General features: G+C 41.7%; 1 protein-coding gene across 5 annotated transcripts in view; it reads left to right on the top strand.

Moving 5' to 3' along the window:
• Msra (methionine sulfoxide reductase A) overlaps positions 1-16650 on the top strand; it is a 319535-nt gene that overhangs the window by 29686 nt on the left and 273199 nt on the right. The gene's annotated exons all lie outside the window — the stretch shown is intronic.

Genomic DNA, 16650 nt, shown 5'->3' on the forward strand with positions numbered 1-16650 from the left:
TCCAGTAAAAGGAAAATCTAGAAAGTTAATCGATTTTCTTTTTAATTCTACCTGATGTTGTACTTTAGCTATGTACTTTCTATCTAATTTCTTAACAATAAACACTTCCTATCAGGCCTGGTTGTGGTTGGATTGTGATAGTTATGATCATAACAATCAGCATTATTGTAGGAGAGGTTAACTGTAAGGCACGTTTTTTGTGGACCTCCCTTATTGTCAGTAAGTATTGTATTTCTAAAAAAGAGGGTGTGCATTGTAGGATTACATGATGACTTCCTGCGATCCTGTGTTTTCTTTTTGATCATCTGTCCTGAGAGGATAGTGGAAAATTGTATTTTTCACAGAAGTACTAATCATTTTGGGCAGTATCAAAGACTGCTTCCGGACCTCTGCTTTTTGTTTTGAGTATGTAATTTGGTTTCATTTGATTTGTTAATCCTTGGACAAAAACAAATTGTTTATTGCTTTCTATTAACGCGCGACTTAAATGATCAATTGTTTAAGATGGTTTTTATAAAATTATAGGGACACACCAGCAATCCTGAAAATGGCACTTAATGTACAAATACGATATTAATATATATGAAATCTAAGATAGGTGTTTGAATAGTTAAGCTGAACTATTTTCTTTTACTTTTTTACTGATCAACATTTTGATCTTCAATAAAATGAAGTCACTTAGTGTCTATGTGGGTTGCCAAAAAGACAATCTTTGTTTTGTAAGCTCCTTTATCTGCTACCTCGCTGATACTCCTAAAATGGACGCCAAGCCATGAAAGACAGGCTGCTGGCCCCTGGGAAAGTAGTGTTTGCATGACCACAGTCTTCATTTTTCAATTGAACATGGTATCATTCACGACCACACTGAAAACAGCAACATATGAAACAGAAAGAAAGTTCAGGAAATAAGCTCAAATTAGAGCTACATTTTAATACTGACCGTTTTATTACCGTTTATATTTTCTTCTTAACAATTTAACATAACCTTTTGTCATTTCGAATTGTCAAATGTAGAGTTTAGTTTATTTAAGAGCATTTTTTTCTTCAAGTTAAAAGAATTATTTGCTAGCTTATTTCTTAACTTTTTTGCAGCGGACTCAGTAAGAACAAACTTATATCCAAATTATTTTATGTGCAATTAATTTCAAACAGTATAATCAAAGGTAGGCAAATTAAAAACAAAGAAATTAGAGTATGCCTTAAGAAATATTAAATTTTTTGATACTGGTAAAACTACATTTTCATAGTGTAATTAACTTAAGAATTGGTAAATGCTAGCTTTTTTACCCAGTAAAGATTTTTTTACCTATACATTCTCTCTGGCCTACTTGTTACATATCTTAAAACGAAAAAGTTCCCTATTAGGATGTTCATTGTGAACTGGCTGTAAAAGACACTTTGTGCACAACTTTTTTTTTAAAGGTCTGATTAAAAAAATCATGTTGATTACATTTTTCAGAAACAAACAGTTGGGCTTAATATATGTTTCTTTCTTTTTGATCTTTCATACTACAGACACATCAACATTTGTTATTAGCTATTTCTATAGTCCTATTAATATTTTATTTCTTAAGGTAGCTAATTACTAGTAGTTTGACTGTAAATGAACCATATCTCAATCACATACTCATTGTTTATTGCCTTGTATAATATTTTGAAGTAGAATTATTAAGACAGGAATGGATTAGTATTTAACTGCTACTTGATGCTTATTATTAAGTCTGATTTCAGTGGAGATACCTGAACTTAGAAGCACATTATTCTATAAACTCATGCAAACCTCTCCGGGGACTTCAGTCCAGCATTTTATAATTATTCACTCATTTATTCATTTATTCAACAAATGTCTGTGGAGCACCCACTTAAGTATGCTAATATTTTACTGATGAAATTATTTTGGGTGACAGGGAAGGAAGTTACATACATGGATGGAAGAGAGAATAGATTTACAATAAAGCTCAAAAGGCCCATATAGAAAAGAGCAGGACCGTTATGAGATTTATTTCACTAGATTAAAGGATGTTAACTTTGACTGCACAATATACACATTCTAAAGTGCTGTTATAAAAAAAAGTCAGGAGGTTAGGTGTAGTCTACACAGCTATAGAAATTTTGTTTTGCCTCTATTTTGGTTGCCATATCTCTTTGGCCAAAGCGCCTTAGTGGTTCAAGTCTCTGAATTGTGGTGTGAACAATTCAAATTGCAAGGAAGAGATTAAATAGGGAAGGTCAATTTACCTGTGTTAAAGTAGGTGTCATTTAACTTTCGAAGATGCGATTGTAAAATAAAACACAGGCGTCGCCTATGAAAGGGTTTTTGTTGTTATCGTTGTTTGTTTCCTTTGTTTTCTGTCCTGAGACAGAGGACAAGATGGCCAATTTGGCATCACTAAACTAGCGTGGCCTCTGAAAGTAAGTTTGCTAGGGGGCGGTGTACTGCAAAGGGACCAATCAGGTCACCTTCTGTATTTAACAGGGACTTTCCTTTTCTCCCTTCCTCTCTTGCTTCCTTCCTTCCTCCCTCCCTCCATCCCTCCCACCTCCCTCTCTTCCTCCCTCCATCCCTTTCTTTCTTTCTTTCATTCTTTCCTTTTTCCTTCCTTCTTCCCTCACTCCCTCTTTTCTTCTCCTTCTTCCTCTCCTCCTCCTCCTTCTACTTCTTTTTCAAGCACGGAACTTAGTGACCCAACTTTATCCCTCGTGTTCCCTAGCGTAAATAAAGAGGAGGTATGGGCTCTGAAGAGGAGGCCAACGTCACATGCATTAGGAAGACGGCCTCGGAGGCTGCGGTGGTGGCCACTGGAATGGCCGTGGGAAAGGGTTCCACACAGGTGTGCACTGGCTTCCAGAGGGCTTGCTCTGACCAGGCAGAAGATATCACGAGGAATCCTTGTCTTGCAGGGTGTGGGGAGAGGATAAGAGTGACTCAAAAATCTGTCTCCGCTTCCACTGTTACCTATCTAATCCCAGCACCACTGCCACGGACCAAAGAATACTTATAAAATAGTGGCCATTTAACAATGTTCATTGAAGGAATAAAGCATGTTAGGAACCTGATTCTTACCTTCCCATTTCTCCCCCCATGGCTGAAAAACAAAAATTATTGTGCTTATTTTTATTCCGTGTTGCTGGTTATGGGTTTAGAGAGGGTGGAGCGTAGAGTCCCATTCATCCTGACTGTGTTAGAGTCCCCTGAGATCGCCTTTGGAGACAATGTAAAGTAAGGGCTTGACTGATCCACAATGCCTGGACCACCTTTTTCCTCTCCAGCAGGCCCTCCCTTGTTTTGCATTCTTCCTGTTCTCATTTTCCTAAAGGATCCCATCGCTGTACCATAGGACTTTGTGGTGTGGCCTAGGTAGGGGGCAGACCAAGTAGGTTGCCAGGTGAGTTTAAAGTGTTCTTATGAGAATGGGAAGAAGAACTGGTGAGAGAAAGTAGAGGAGAGCTGAGAGTGCAGCTCCGTTGCCAGCCTCAGGCCTGTGAGGAGCTCCTGAGGCCCAGGGCAGAGGTACAATCTGCGTTTAGACTGGATATCAGCAACAGCCCACACCAAGAATTTATAAGGCTTCATTGAGTTATGTAAAAGGATTGTTGAAGCCAGGTTGTGTAGAATGGCATCTTTCCAGGTCTTTCTCCAGGGTGCTGCAAGGCTCAGGAGAGGGAAAAGCAGAATCAGGACCACTGAGTGGCAAGTAAAGGTTCAGATCCATTTTCCTGTGCAAGGCCTCGTTCTGCCAGAGCCCCATGGTGCCAGTGGTGGCCCCAGGGTGAGTCCAGGCTTGGAACTGGAAGAGCTGAGAGAGAAGAGGGTCAAAGGGTGGCATTCCAGTATGGGACCACAGGCCCAGGTGGAGGTGTGTGTGGGGGGAGATGTGACTGGGGAGTTCTAGAGCATGTGGTGACCTTTGCCCCAGTGCTCTCATGGGAACACTGCCTTTGAAACAAGCAGTCCTTTGCCATCACCGGGCAGAGAGAATGGGTCTTGGAGTCTCACAAGCTGGGGTGGGAAGCTTGGCCCCACTCTTTAGCAGTGGGCCTTTGGTCAAGTTACGAACACCCAGTTTCTTCATCTGTGCACAGGGGCCAAGATATCACCCACAAAGGCCATTGGGAGGAGAAATAGGAAATATATGCAAAACACTCGGCGTAGTGTCGGGTATATAGGGAGTACTGGATAAATGGTAAATGTTGTTAATTAGTTAAATTTTCTAATTAAAAAAATTTACAATGTGTGGTAGAATGTGCATTGTATAAAATTGACCATTTTACCCATTTTTAAGTGCAGCTCATTGGTATTAAGCACATCCACATCGAAATGTTCCCATACCACCGGTTAGCCCAGAAATTGTTTCATTTGACAAAACTAACTCTGTACCATTAGCAAGGACTCCCCATTCCTCTCTTCTGGAAACCAGCATTATGTGTTCTTGTCTCTTGACAAGTAGAACCATACAGTGTTCATTCTTTTGTTACTGTCTTATGTCACCTAATGTAGTACCTTCACACATTACCCATGCTATATCCTGTGTCAGAATTCCCTACCTTTTTAAGACTTAATGATATTCTGTGGTGCCTGTATTCTACATTTTGTTTATCCATTCATCTGTTGATGAACACCTTCCACCTTTTGTCTATTGTAAATAATGCTGCCATGGCCTGGGTGTGCAAATATCTCTTTGACACCCTGCTTTCAGTTCTTTGGGGGCATATAACTAGAAGTGGAATTGTTGGATTAATAGTCAGTTTTTAGAGATCATGGCTGATTGCAATATTTGGAAACATGCATTTGAAATCATGAATGTTGAATTTGACCTTCTAGGACAGATGATGGTCGAATGGGAGGTCTTGACTGGGAGTTCCTGATGTCTATCTAGCTTTTTATGGAGAAATACAAACACTATGTTGAATCATTTCAACTTTATTTTATATTGTAGAGTCTGCATGCGTGTTAATTGGGGCAATATTTGTATCACTCCCATGAAGCAATATTTATGCATTGCCTTAGGATATACTAGTCAGATTTAATTTTTAATACCAAGTGATTTCTTCTGCATTCTTACACCATTCCTGGAGCCATTCTTTTAGGGAGGGTCTTCTGGCAACAGATCTTTTAATTCTCCTGCATCTGGAAATGTCTTGACTCCCCCTTCATTCCTGAAGGATATCTTTGCAGGGTATAGAATTATAGACAACGGTTCCTTTCTTCTAGTACTTGAAGCACTTGAAGTTGTGCCCTTTCTTCTGCTTGTGGTTTCTAAAGGCAAATCTTTTGTTCTTTCATTTGTTTCACCCTTGTAGGTAAAGATTTAATTTCTCTCACTACTTTCAAAGTTCTTCTTGTTGTTGGTTTTCAAGGAGTTTCATTAATCTGTGTCTTGTCGTGTATTCCTCTGGGTTTATTCTGTTATAAGCTCACTCACCTTCTTGAACATGTAGCTTTATGTCTTTTGCTAAATTTGGGAACTTTTCAGCCATATTTCTTCAAGTACTTCTCCAGGTCTGCCTTCCTTCTCCTTTCCTTCCAGGCTTTGGAGGGTGTGGATGTTAGACCTTTGTTGCAGTCCTACCTGTGCTGTACATTGATCACATTTTAGTCTGTTTTCTCATTCTTGTTCAAATTGGGTAGCTTTTGTTGTTTGAGTCTTCAGGTTCACTAATTTCTTCCTCTGTCATCTTTATTCTGCTGGTGATCCTACCCACTGAGTTTTAATGTCAGTTTACACTGCATTTTATTTGATCTTGTTGAGACTTTCTGTCATTTCCATTTGTTTCCTAAGTGTTTGTAATTATTTATTGAAGCATATCTGTGGTGGCTACTTTAAAATCTAACCTCAGCATGCTGTCATCTTGGCGTTGGTATCTAGTCATCATCTTTTCTCATTTTAATTTTCTTGTTTCTTGATAGGACAAGATTATATCCTAGACATTTGGGTACTATGTTATGAGTCTCTGAGTCTTTTCTAAGCCTTCTGTTTGAACAAATGCCTCTGACACAGCCATCCTGGAAGGGTATCCTCTCATTACTATGAGGTGGTGAAGAAGTCCTACCCTATGTACAATCTGGTGTGGGAGGGTGCCTGGCTACTGGTAGGTATGTGAGGACAGGCTCCCCTAGGTAGTACTATTGTTTTTATGGTTACTTTTGTACTTGGTGCCATAACCTGGACAGGGCCTGGTCTGTGTATGTCTTAAGTTTAGCTTATATTTATTGGTGTGTCTATTGATAACTAAACTCTCAAAATAGGGACTGAGCCCACTTTCACCTAGCTTCCCTGAGATTAGTGTGTATTTAACACCAGTATGCTGAATAAAAGGTCCTTTTTTTGGTGGTGGTGGGTGAAATTAGGGATTGAACTCAGCACTTTACATTTGTAAAGCAGGTGCGCTACTATCTTGAACCACCCCTTCATCCCTGAATAAAGATGATAAGAGACAAAATGACAGTTTCTACTTTATTAACTTTGAAATTTTATTTTTTAAAAATAAATAAATAAGACAAAATACATAAATAAAACAGAAAAGCCTGTGGGGCAAGATTTCCACTTTCCTCCTTATTAACACACTGATTTTATCAGATGTTTATAATTTATTTTTAGAAGGTCACTGTATTAGAAATACTAGTCAGAAGAAATAAATTTGACTGGATGCTGTAAGAATTTCAGTGATGTGAAACCAGGCACAGTGGCTCATGCCTGTACTCCTAGCTACTCACAGGCAGAGATTGGAAGGATTAAATATTGAGGTCAGCCAAGCAAAAAGTTAGGGAGACTCCCTCCCATCTCAATCAATAAAAAGTTGAGTGTGTTGGTGCACACCTATCATCTCAGCTCTGTGGGAGGCATAAATGGGAGGATTGTGGTTCAGGCTGGTCCAAGTATAAACAAGAGACCCTATTAGAAAAATAAATAAAGCAAAAAGGGCTGGAGGTGTGGCTTAAGTGGTACAGCACCTGCCTAGCAAGTGTGAGGTGCTGAGTTAAAACTTAGTACTGCTTCCTGACCCTCCCCCCCCAAAAAAAAAAAAGAATTTCTGTGATGAAGTGTTTCATTTTACTTGCTAATTTATGCCTGTGGCTTCAGATGCTTTTTTTGTGGTACTGGGTTTGAACTCAGTTGCTAGGCAGCGCTCTGCCGTGACCCCAGCCCTCAGTGCCTAACACACATCCTAAAGATGACGTGTTTATCGTTAGATGCACAGGTTTTCAGGTTTCACTGGGCATCTATCCATGGTGGTGACAGCACTGGATCCCTTTAATAACTGAGTGGTCTTGGGAAAACCCTCAAACTCTAATGGTAGACTTTTCCTGTCAGCAAAATGTCTGTCTTGATACCTGTATCCAAGGGGTTGTCAAGAATATTAAATGAGGTATGGCGCCTGGCAGCAATTTAGCTGATGGGTATGACACAAACGTGAGAGATAATTATCTAGTTTAGCTACCCCACGCACGTGGTGGTGATGGAAAACGATAATGTCCCTAATTCTGTGTGCTTTCCAGCCGCGCATGCCAATAGACTATGGGTTATACTTGTATATTTTTAAAATGCTTTACCATTTTTTAATTAGAAAAACTTTCAAACAGTGAAGTACTGAGAAAGCCTGGATGAGTACCCATTTTCTCATTATCCAGAATTAACATATTGCCATATTTATTTGCCTCAAATCTTTTATTTTTTTTAAAGTAAAAAAATTAGAGATACAACTAAAAGTTTATTCTCTTATCCCTGAAATTGGTGAATATTTTCATGTCTATTTTTGTAGCATTTACTATATATATAAACCATGTAACTATTACTTTACATGATTTAAAACTTGTATGATTTTGTGTGTGTGTGTGTGTGTGTACATGGTTCTGGGGTCTGAACTCAGGGACTCATGCTTGCTAGCTAGGCACTATCACTGAGCCACACACCTACCCTTTTGTGCTTTAGTTATTTTTTTGGATAAAGTCTTGCATTTTTGCTGGGACTCAGACTGTATCCTCCTACCTATGCTTCCTGCATATTACAGGTGTGCGGCACCATGTCTAGCACGTTGGTTGAGAAGGGACTCACTAACTTTTTGCTGGGGCTGGTCTTGAACCTTGATCTTCCTGATCTCTACCTCCTGAGTAGCTGGGATTACAGGTGTGCCCCAACCTAAAACTTACATGATCTTAAAATGGTTTTGAATTGCTGTTTTCCTTTTTGCAAAGCAGACTGTTGCTAACCTGGGGCAAAGGCTATAGAGTAAGCACTCCATTGTAGAGAGTCATTCTGTGCACGGACCTTGAGGTCTTTGCCTGTTGCTGAGAGTGCTGTCACAGCCCTCCCTCACCTGTGCATGTATGGGATCTCTCGGGGAGGGCCTGGACATGGAGTCGAGTCAGCTTTACTCCTTAACGCTGTGTCCTTCCAAGCAGCCATCTCTGCGCTAGAGGAATCAAAGCTCTCAGCCCACCCCACCTTCACCAATACCCGCTAGTGTATGTCTTGAACGTTTTTGCCCGTCTGACAGCCAGGAAATACTCTGCTGTTCCTTCTTAGCAAGACGGGCATCTATCTGCGTTGGCAATTTAGATTTCCGTTCCCTCCATACCCTCTGCATAATTTTCTTTATTCTTATTAATTTGTAGCATATTTTATACTAATCTTTTCTCATATGAGTTGAATATGTCTTCTCAGTCTTTGTTTTCCGTTTTCCTCGTGGTGACTTTTGACGTATACTGTGATATATGTCTGGAAAATTGGAAAGCTTTTGTTTTTCATTTTCCAGGATGGTTTTCACGATATAAATGCACCAGACTTTTATCCCCTTCACTAACATCGAGGGGATGTGTTTCTTATTTTTCATACAGACATTTGGTCAATTTGTTGAAATCCTGGGTAGATCCTTAGTTCCAAGGAGCCATTTACTGACTCAATGACTATTGTGAAGTTTTATTTTGCTATTTGTAGAGACTCTTACAACCCACCAATAATATGGGCACGTTCCCAAACAGGAGCTTTCTGGCCTATAGAAAGAATGTTCTTTTGATCTGATTACTGTGATTTCTATACAGTGAATGCTCTCGGTGAAGTAAGTGCTTTCTCCTTTCCCTCACTGGTAGTCCTGCTAACAAAATAACTTAATTGAGAAAAGCAAACTGTTGGGGCAAGAAGAGTTGAGTTGTGGCTGAGGCTCCCTGCTTCTCTTTTGTTGTGCAATCAAGTAGCACTTATTCCCCAACTTTCTGCCATCCCGCCCAAACAAAACCCACCTAATCTTCCAAATCACTTTGCAAAACAAAAGAATCCACAAGAGACACAGACCAGGCAGGGGCTGGTGCTGTGTGCTGCACACAGCACTCCCTCTTCTCTTCCTGCTGAGGACTACAGCATATAAGGGGTCTCTTCTACACTGTCTTCACTGTACCGACAAGAACTCTGGTTATTCAGGTCACCTGGCACCACAACCAATCTGGTGATAGTTTGCTGCAGTCAGAAGTAATGTTCCAAGGAGAGATGGACAACCGGTGGGGGGGCTGGCCTATAAGGGAGCCTCAGAACTGGATGTGGCAGGCTGACCTTTCCCAAAGGCAGTGGCCCATGCCTGGCTCAGGACATACTGGCCTTCTTACACTTGCTTACTACTCACTGGGATGAGTGAGCCTCCTGATAGGAACCAGGGATGTGCCCTTTCATGGCTGAGCCTTGGCCATTCTTCCTTCACTTACTGAATTCTTCCTAGGACTCAGCATCTCTAACCAGTCCCTCACTGTCACGGTTTGATGGGAAATCTTTGTAAAGACTGAAAATAATACTGTTTGACTACAAATTCTGTTTTCTCCATGCTACCTAAGCTCTCTGAGACAGATAGACAGACACTACAGGTGAGACAGTTGCCGCTCAGAGAAGTGGAGTGCCTGGACTTGTGAGTGACAAGACTAGGGCTTAGACCAGCCCCCTGCTTCTAGCTCCCTTGTTCCTGCCATTGTGTTATCCTTGCTTACTCTGTGAAGGGGGTCACCAGAATGGCTATCACTCCATACATACCATATCACTCCATATCACTTGGGACTGTTTCTTTAGGTAGATCCTTGGCTCTCCATCCTACCACCCACCCACCCATCCATCCATCCATCCATCCATCCAATAAGTCAGTTAATTTTCTGTTGGAGCTGCCTTCACACAGCTTGTATAGCAGAGTGGGGAAGGACCACAACCAAAGGAATACACTCCAGTGTGTGACAATCGGGACAGCAGAGGGAAAAGAGCCGGGTTTTAGGGGATGCTCTCCCTCAGGTTCTTTTGCCTGCTCTACACAGAGGGAGAATAGAGATTCAGATAGTTTAGCGAACATCACTTTCAGAAAATGAGACTTGATTAAAAAAAAAAAAGTAACACGGAATACTAGAGCTTAAAAAAGGTTCCAGAATTTCAGAATTTTAGAATCTTAGAGGTCATTTAGTTGGCCTCTTTGCAGTAAACCAATGAGAATCTTCTTTCTTGGCTTCTGGAGACACAGCTCCTGGCATCTGTGGGCAGCAGCTTCTGTGACAAACAATGCCTGGTGCAGGGGTGCGGAATGAGCTTCCTGTGCCTCTGACTCAGAGCATCTGTCCCCACTCAGTCCTCCTCCCGCGTCCCTTTTAACACTTTGGGATCACAGACCAGTCAGTGGTGGTGAGCTTTGGCCATTTCTAGAGATAAGCATTTAAAAAGAAGAAAAAGGAAAAAAAAGAAAAAAGCCCCACGTGCTGTTTAAATAAAGAAAAATGCATTTTACTTCCAAGAGAGCTTTTGCCATTTTCCCAATTCTTACTCTCCTTCCGAGAGCTTATTATGGAGTGAGGGTGACAGTAGCTTACTGTGGTGAGCGTGCCTTATCTGGGCCAGGGGATGAATTGGAGCCCTGCTAAAGGCCAGAGTTGCGGGCAGAACTGCACCTAGATTACCCCAGGTGGTTGCCACGCAATTCTCCTCTTTTAAAGCCCTCCAGAGAGCATCCCTAATCTCCTCTGGCTCCTTTTCCACTGCTTAATAACCTTCGCTGTCAGGAGATTCTTCCTTGTATTTAACCCGGTTCTCCCCTGCCACAGTTCAATCCATTTCTCTTGTCCTTGGTGACGACGGAATAGCGGGTCATTATCTTCTTGATGACATCCTTGATGTTCTGCAAGGCAGTCAGGAGGCTTCCCTAGGCCTCCACTTCTGTAAGTGAGCTAAATACATTCTTTTCCTCCCTCACCTCTTTTCTCAAGGGTCCTATTTGGAAAAAATCAATCTCCCTGGATCCAAATATCCCATCAGAGCCAGTTTTAAGAGAGCCATTGGTTCCATTTTTACTCAAAGAACAGATCTTTTTATGTTTTCAATTAAACTGCAGTTTGTTGACCTAGATGTGAGGGCCATTCTGGAGGCAGAGGAGGTGTGACAAGAGACTGCCTCCCTTACTCAGGAGGAGGAGCCCCAGTGCCTCTCACCAGGGATGTCCTGTGACATATGGATTGGAGCTGCTGGCTTCTGTTTTCCATGGAAGCATTTTTTTTCCCTCTGATTTACATTTTGCTGCATATAGAATTTCCATTGATCTCATTCACAGACATTTATAGTACTTCCAGGCTATCAAGGCCTCTCTCATTTTTTTGGGGAGCAGGGGTTCAGACCCAGGGCTTCACAGATGCCAGGCAAGGGCCGCTCCCCATTCTTGATTCATCTTAGAAATGCCACAAGGAAAGCTGGCAGGTAAATTTTGCTCTGTAAGTGACTAGTGAACTGCTTCCTGTCAGGTTCTGCTCAATTCTCACGAGCGGTGTGATTAGGTTTTTGTGTCTCCCCAGCCCTTATCAGAAACGCCTGACTGCCTGATCCATCGTAAACTTCATGTCTGTTGGTTGTCATATGAGTTGCTGGGGGAATTTGCTTCATTTTATTTTATCTTATTGTATTAGTTTTTAGTTCTCTATCCCTCCACTCCTCTCACTTAAACACAAAAGCAGCACAGAGCTTTCGCCTGGCTGCTGGCATAGGCAGCCCTCCTACCTCGGCTGCCAAGCTTTTAGCAGATGAAATAAAAGTCTATTTATAACTGGTCTCCGATGGGTTTCCTCCCTACCTGTGCTTGTGCTCCATCAGCAGGTGCACTGAGCAGATGGAGAGGGTTTGAATTTTTTCAGTTCTATGAGATCAACTCTCCAGGTTCAGACCAGTGCCTTCCCTTCTTCACTTAGTTTCTTCCTCTTGGCACCAAAACTGTTGAGCACAGCAAAACCGAAATTAAGTCCAGGAGATAAAATGCATTTGCGACTGCTTTTAAAATAAGCACTTTGGCAAAGAAGCCGCATTGCACACCATAAGCTAAATCAGGTTTAACCCTTTCCTTCCTGGCGCTGAATCTTGAATGGGATTTCGATTAAAAATGCTAAAACCATAAATGCTTCCTTAGTTTCTTGTGATGCACTTTTTAACATTTAAGCGTCTGGATTTTGAAACTATATTATACCATCTTTGAAGAAACACTTTGTAATGGCTTCTTTTATGTGGTAAAGAATTTTAATGAGGTAGTAGGGCTCCATGACTCACACCTATAATCCTGGATCCTAGGAGGTGGAGATTGGAACAATCATGGTTGAAGGCCAGCCCACAGCAGAATAATAATAATAATAATAAATAAATAAATAAAATAAAATAAAGAGAAAGTGGTTTTGGGTCCCTGTCTCAGCCAATGGCTACATGCAGTGGATATGCGCCTGTCATCCCAGCTACATGGCATGAATAGGATTCCTGTCCAGTCCAGCTCTGGTGTAAAGTGAGACCTTTTCTTAAAAATAACACAAAACGGCTGGGATGTGTGGCTCAAGTAGTAGAGTGCCTGCCTAGCAAAAAAATTATTTTTGATGAGATGAAGTCATTAATTTCATGAAGTTCATTTCACATCTTTTTTCATGGACAGTTGAATTGTCCAGGAAAGTGATGAAATAGTCCCCTGCAGTTGAAGGCCAGTCTGGACATGGTTTTCCTAGCTCTGAGCTTAGCATCATGAGTCAGTGAAAGGTCCTGTCTTCCACAGGTGTGCAGGTAGGTTATATAGAGCACACTCACTCTTAGTAGGGGTTTCATCTCTTGCTCTCAAGAGCCTCTGAGATTTCTTATCACCGACTCTCAGGTGGGAGGCCAGGTCTGATTGCAGCCACATATTCACACATGCCACGGACATTTTGAGCTCCTGGCCAGGAACAGCTTGCCTACTATGAGACTCAGATTCAGGCCTTTTGTTCCCTCTAGCACTGTCAAAATGACTGAATTAATACCTATTTGAAGTTGGGTTTGAAGCAAGCAAGATCTGGCCTACTTGAGGTATAAACACCAGACTATAATACAAGCAGTCTTTATTTTCCCTGTTTTATTCAATTTTTACTTACTTCTAGATGATTTTTTTTGAGGGGGAGGGTGTTGATGATGCAGATTTGTGGATTATTTGTAGCCTGTGTCTTGGTTTATTGGCCATCAAGATTCATATGGGGGCGTGTGTCTGAAGCCAAAAGAGTCTTGACCACATCAGCCTCACTGCTGGTAGCAGGGGGTGCAGTTTCATTGGGGACTGGTGCAAACAAGAGTCTGCTCTCACAAGCTCAGAGTCTGATGAGTGCATTGGAAGATTCCCCGAAATTGTTTTCTGGGTTTTTTTCACACTCTCATGTTTGGAGGATAGCTTAAATATTGTCCAGGAAAGTCACCCTTTGGTCCTCCCATCTCCTCAGCAGAGTCTGTGTCAAGTGCCTGTCTCCAGTCTGATGATGGAGGTCTCACTTTCTCACGGGTGCCTGACCTGGGCTCCCTTTGGAAAGCTATTTTCCTGAGCTGTGATGTTGTGATCTTTCTTCCTATTATTTTCATCTGCCGATCTTCCTTTTACCTTTGGGGTCATCTGGCACAAAATCTAATTTCCACATGTAAAGCCTTTCACGCAGTTCAAAAATGCCCCTTCTGTATTCAGCCATTTTTGTATGACATGGCGTAGTTCCTCAGCTTCCTCTAGACCTGCTCCAGCTTAGCCAGCCTTTTATTATGGCAAAAAAGGAAGGTAGCATTGTATCTAAGTGCAGTCAACATCACAGACCATCACTGTCCCTGTCGTCTGATTTCCAGCAGGATGGCAGGGAGTTGTTGCATCCCAGGACAGGAAGAATGTTCCAGGCTGTGATGAATTCATTTTGATCCTCTAGACCTGGCTTCAGCCATCTTTTGGTACCCCCTTACATGGCTGTGTGATTGGGCATGTGAATGTATGGAGAAGGATGTCGAAAGAGGTATTTAATGTCAACTTAGGGCTCATCTGGAATGTTTATGTGTCCTGGGTACATGAATCATTCCCTCCAGTCAAACCTGTACCTCTCCCTTCCCCTCATTGCTAGGCGACACCACTGCTTGTCTCTTCCCTGGGGCCACTTAATCTTGTCTCCTTTATAGAAGCCAAAACAATAGGATACTGGGTTCTCCAGGCATAGAAAATAGATCTCCCAGTTAGTCCATTTGCGATATGGCCATCTCTTTGCCTGTCTACTCCTGCAGCTGGTGGAACCATCACATGGGGTGACCATTAGTCAGGGCTTTGGGGATGTTGTCATATACATTAACATGTCCTGCCCTATTCCCAAGAGAAAGGGTCTCAGAGTGGGATGTTCAGTTTCTGGAGCCTGCTGGCTCAGAGAGGCTGTTCTGTGAGTGAATGAGTCAGACACTTTGATTCTACCTGTTGACACTGTTGTTTCAAAAGCCACCATGCTATGGGTGACAGTTTCCTCAGTTTGAGCCTCCCCCTGGGTGCCCTCTGAACTACAATGTTTGGGAGGCTGTAGCAGTAGGGTCTCTCAATTTTCTATGAATGTGTCACATTCCCAAGTTGTCTTAGATCTGTCTTTCTTACTACAGATATTAATGGATTTTTTTTTGCATGTTCACTTTGTGTCATGTGTTAGAGCTGGTTATAAGTGGGAAACAAAACATTCAATCCTCTGTCTTCAGAATAGTGGAGGAACAAGCAGTGATCAAATATATATATATATATATAGTGTGTGTGTGTGTGTGTGTGTGTGTAATACATCACAACAAATTATAAAGGAAGAGTTTAAGGTGCTATGGGAACATTTGTTGAGCTATGAGTACCTGCCAGACATTCTGCTGTGTACTGGATTATGCAGAGCAAAGACATTTTGAAGGAATAGAAGTTAATTAGATATCGTCTATCATCAGATAACTCAAAGGTTAGCTGCAGAGAAGCAGAAATAAGCAATGATGGCACAGTGTGAGTGGTCCTCTGAGAAGCAGCGTGATAGAGTTACCCAAACCCAGAAACGTAGGCATGTGTCAGTTTTGTAGACACACTGACTTTTGAGACAGATCTTGAGTGATAAGTAAAATTGCCTCAGGTATAGGAACTTGAAGGAAATATTCCAGGTGGGAGAAAAGCTTGAGTCAAGATGTAGTGACAAAACCTATAAAATATTCTGCATGACTAGAACATAGGCTGAGGGGCAGGGTGCTAGGGACAACATGGGACAGAGATGCTGGGGACTTTGCCTGAGGAAATTGGGGTGGGGTCCTTGCAATAGAGGCAGCCTCGGAAGTGGAGAAAGAATCACAGAGAAGACTATGAAAACTTCATTTGGAAATCTTATTGGAGCCAGGCGTGGTTGTGCACTCTCCTAATCCCAGTACTCAGGAGGTTAAGGCAACAGGATCTTGAGTTCCAGGCCAGTCTGTACCACATAGGGCTACTCCATCTGGAAAACTAACAAACAACCCAAGAAACAAAAAACCAAAAAACGACCCTCTCTCCAAAACTTAGATTAAATGGACGATTTTGCAAGTAAATTTAAAAAATACCAAAATTGCCCTGAAGGTAAGTAGAACAGATAAGGATCAAGAATAAGGAAAGAAGTAGAAAAAGCTTCTTAGGTAAAAACCTAGAATCTGAAGTGCCATTGGGACCATTGGGCTTTCAAGGTAAATTGTATGAACAGAGAACATGTAAGTTATTTCAGATCTTTCAGAACATGGAGAAAGAATGAAATTACTCTTGTTTGTGTCATTAAACTAATATAACTTGATAAAGACAGTCAAAATAAAAGCTTCAATAAAACATCAGCACATGGAGAGTTCAGTTTTTAGAGAGACTGTCTTCTGACTCCTTTGTATAGCTGGCCCTGGGTGTGTGCTTAGCAAACGCAACTTAGGCGAACCTCATGACCACCAGGGAAGCACAGTCACCATCACTAAGGGAGGCGATGCCAAGACAAGTGTGGACTGGCTGCTGCTCCCGCTGCTCAGGTTAGAGGCTAAGCATTAGAGAATGCTGTGATTTTGCAGTTGTTCTTGGTCAGATTCATCAGAGGTTTGTCTACTTTAATTAATTAATTAATTTATGTTTTTGCTCCTAGGGATGGAACCCAGGTGAGCGCTCTACCACTGAGCTACATCTCTAGCCCCTGTCTACTTATTTCTTAATTTCTTAGTTGTACTTGTGAATCTTTTCCTTATTTGCATGTTGCTTGTTCCCTGATTCATTGGTCACTTCTACCCAGGTCCCAGCTCTGCTCCTCTTTTAAAGAACCACTTACCACCACCATGTAGCGTTTATTCCAGCAACGCAAGGGCAGCTGGTAGTAGGAAAGCCAGTATTGTGAGGGAG

The sequence above is a fragment of the Castor canadensis genome, chromosome 14, assembly GCF_047511655.1.
Source record: "Castor canadensis chromosome 14, mCasCan1.hap1v2, whole genome shotgun sequence".
NCBI classification, from domain to species: domain Eukaryota; kingdom Metazoa; phylum Chordata; class Mammalia; order Rodentia; family Castoridae; genus Castor; species Castor canadensis.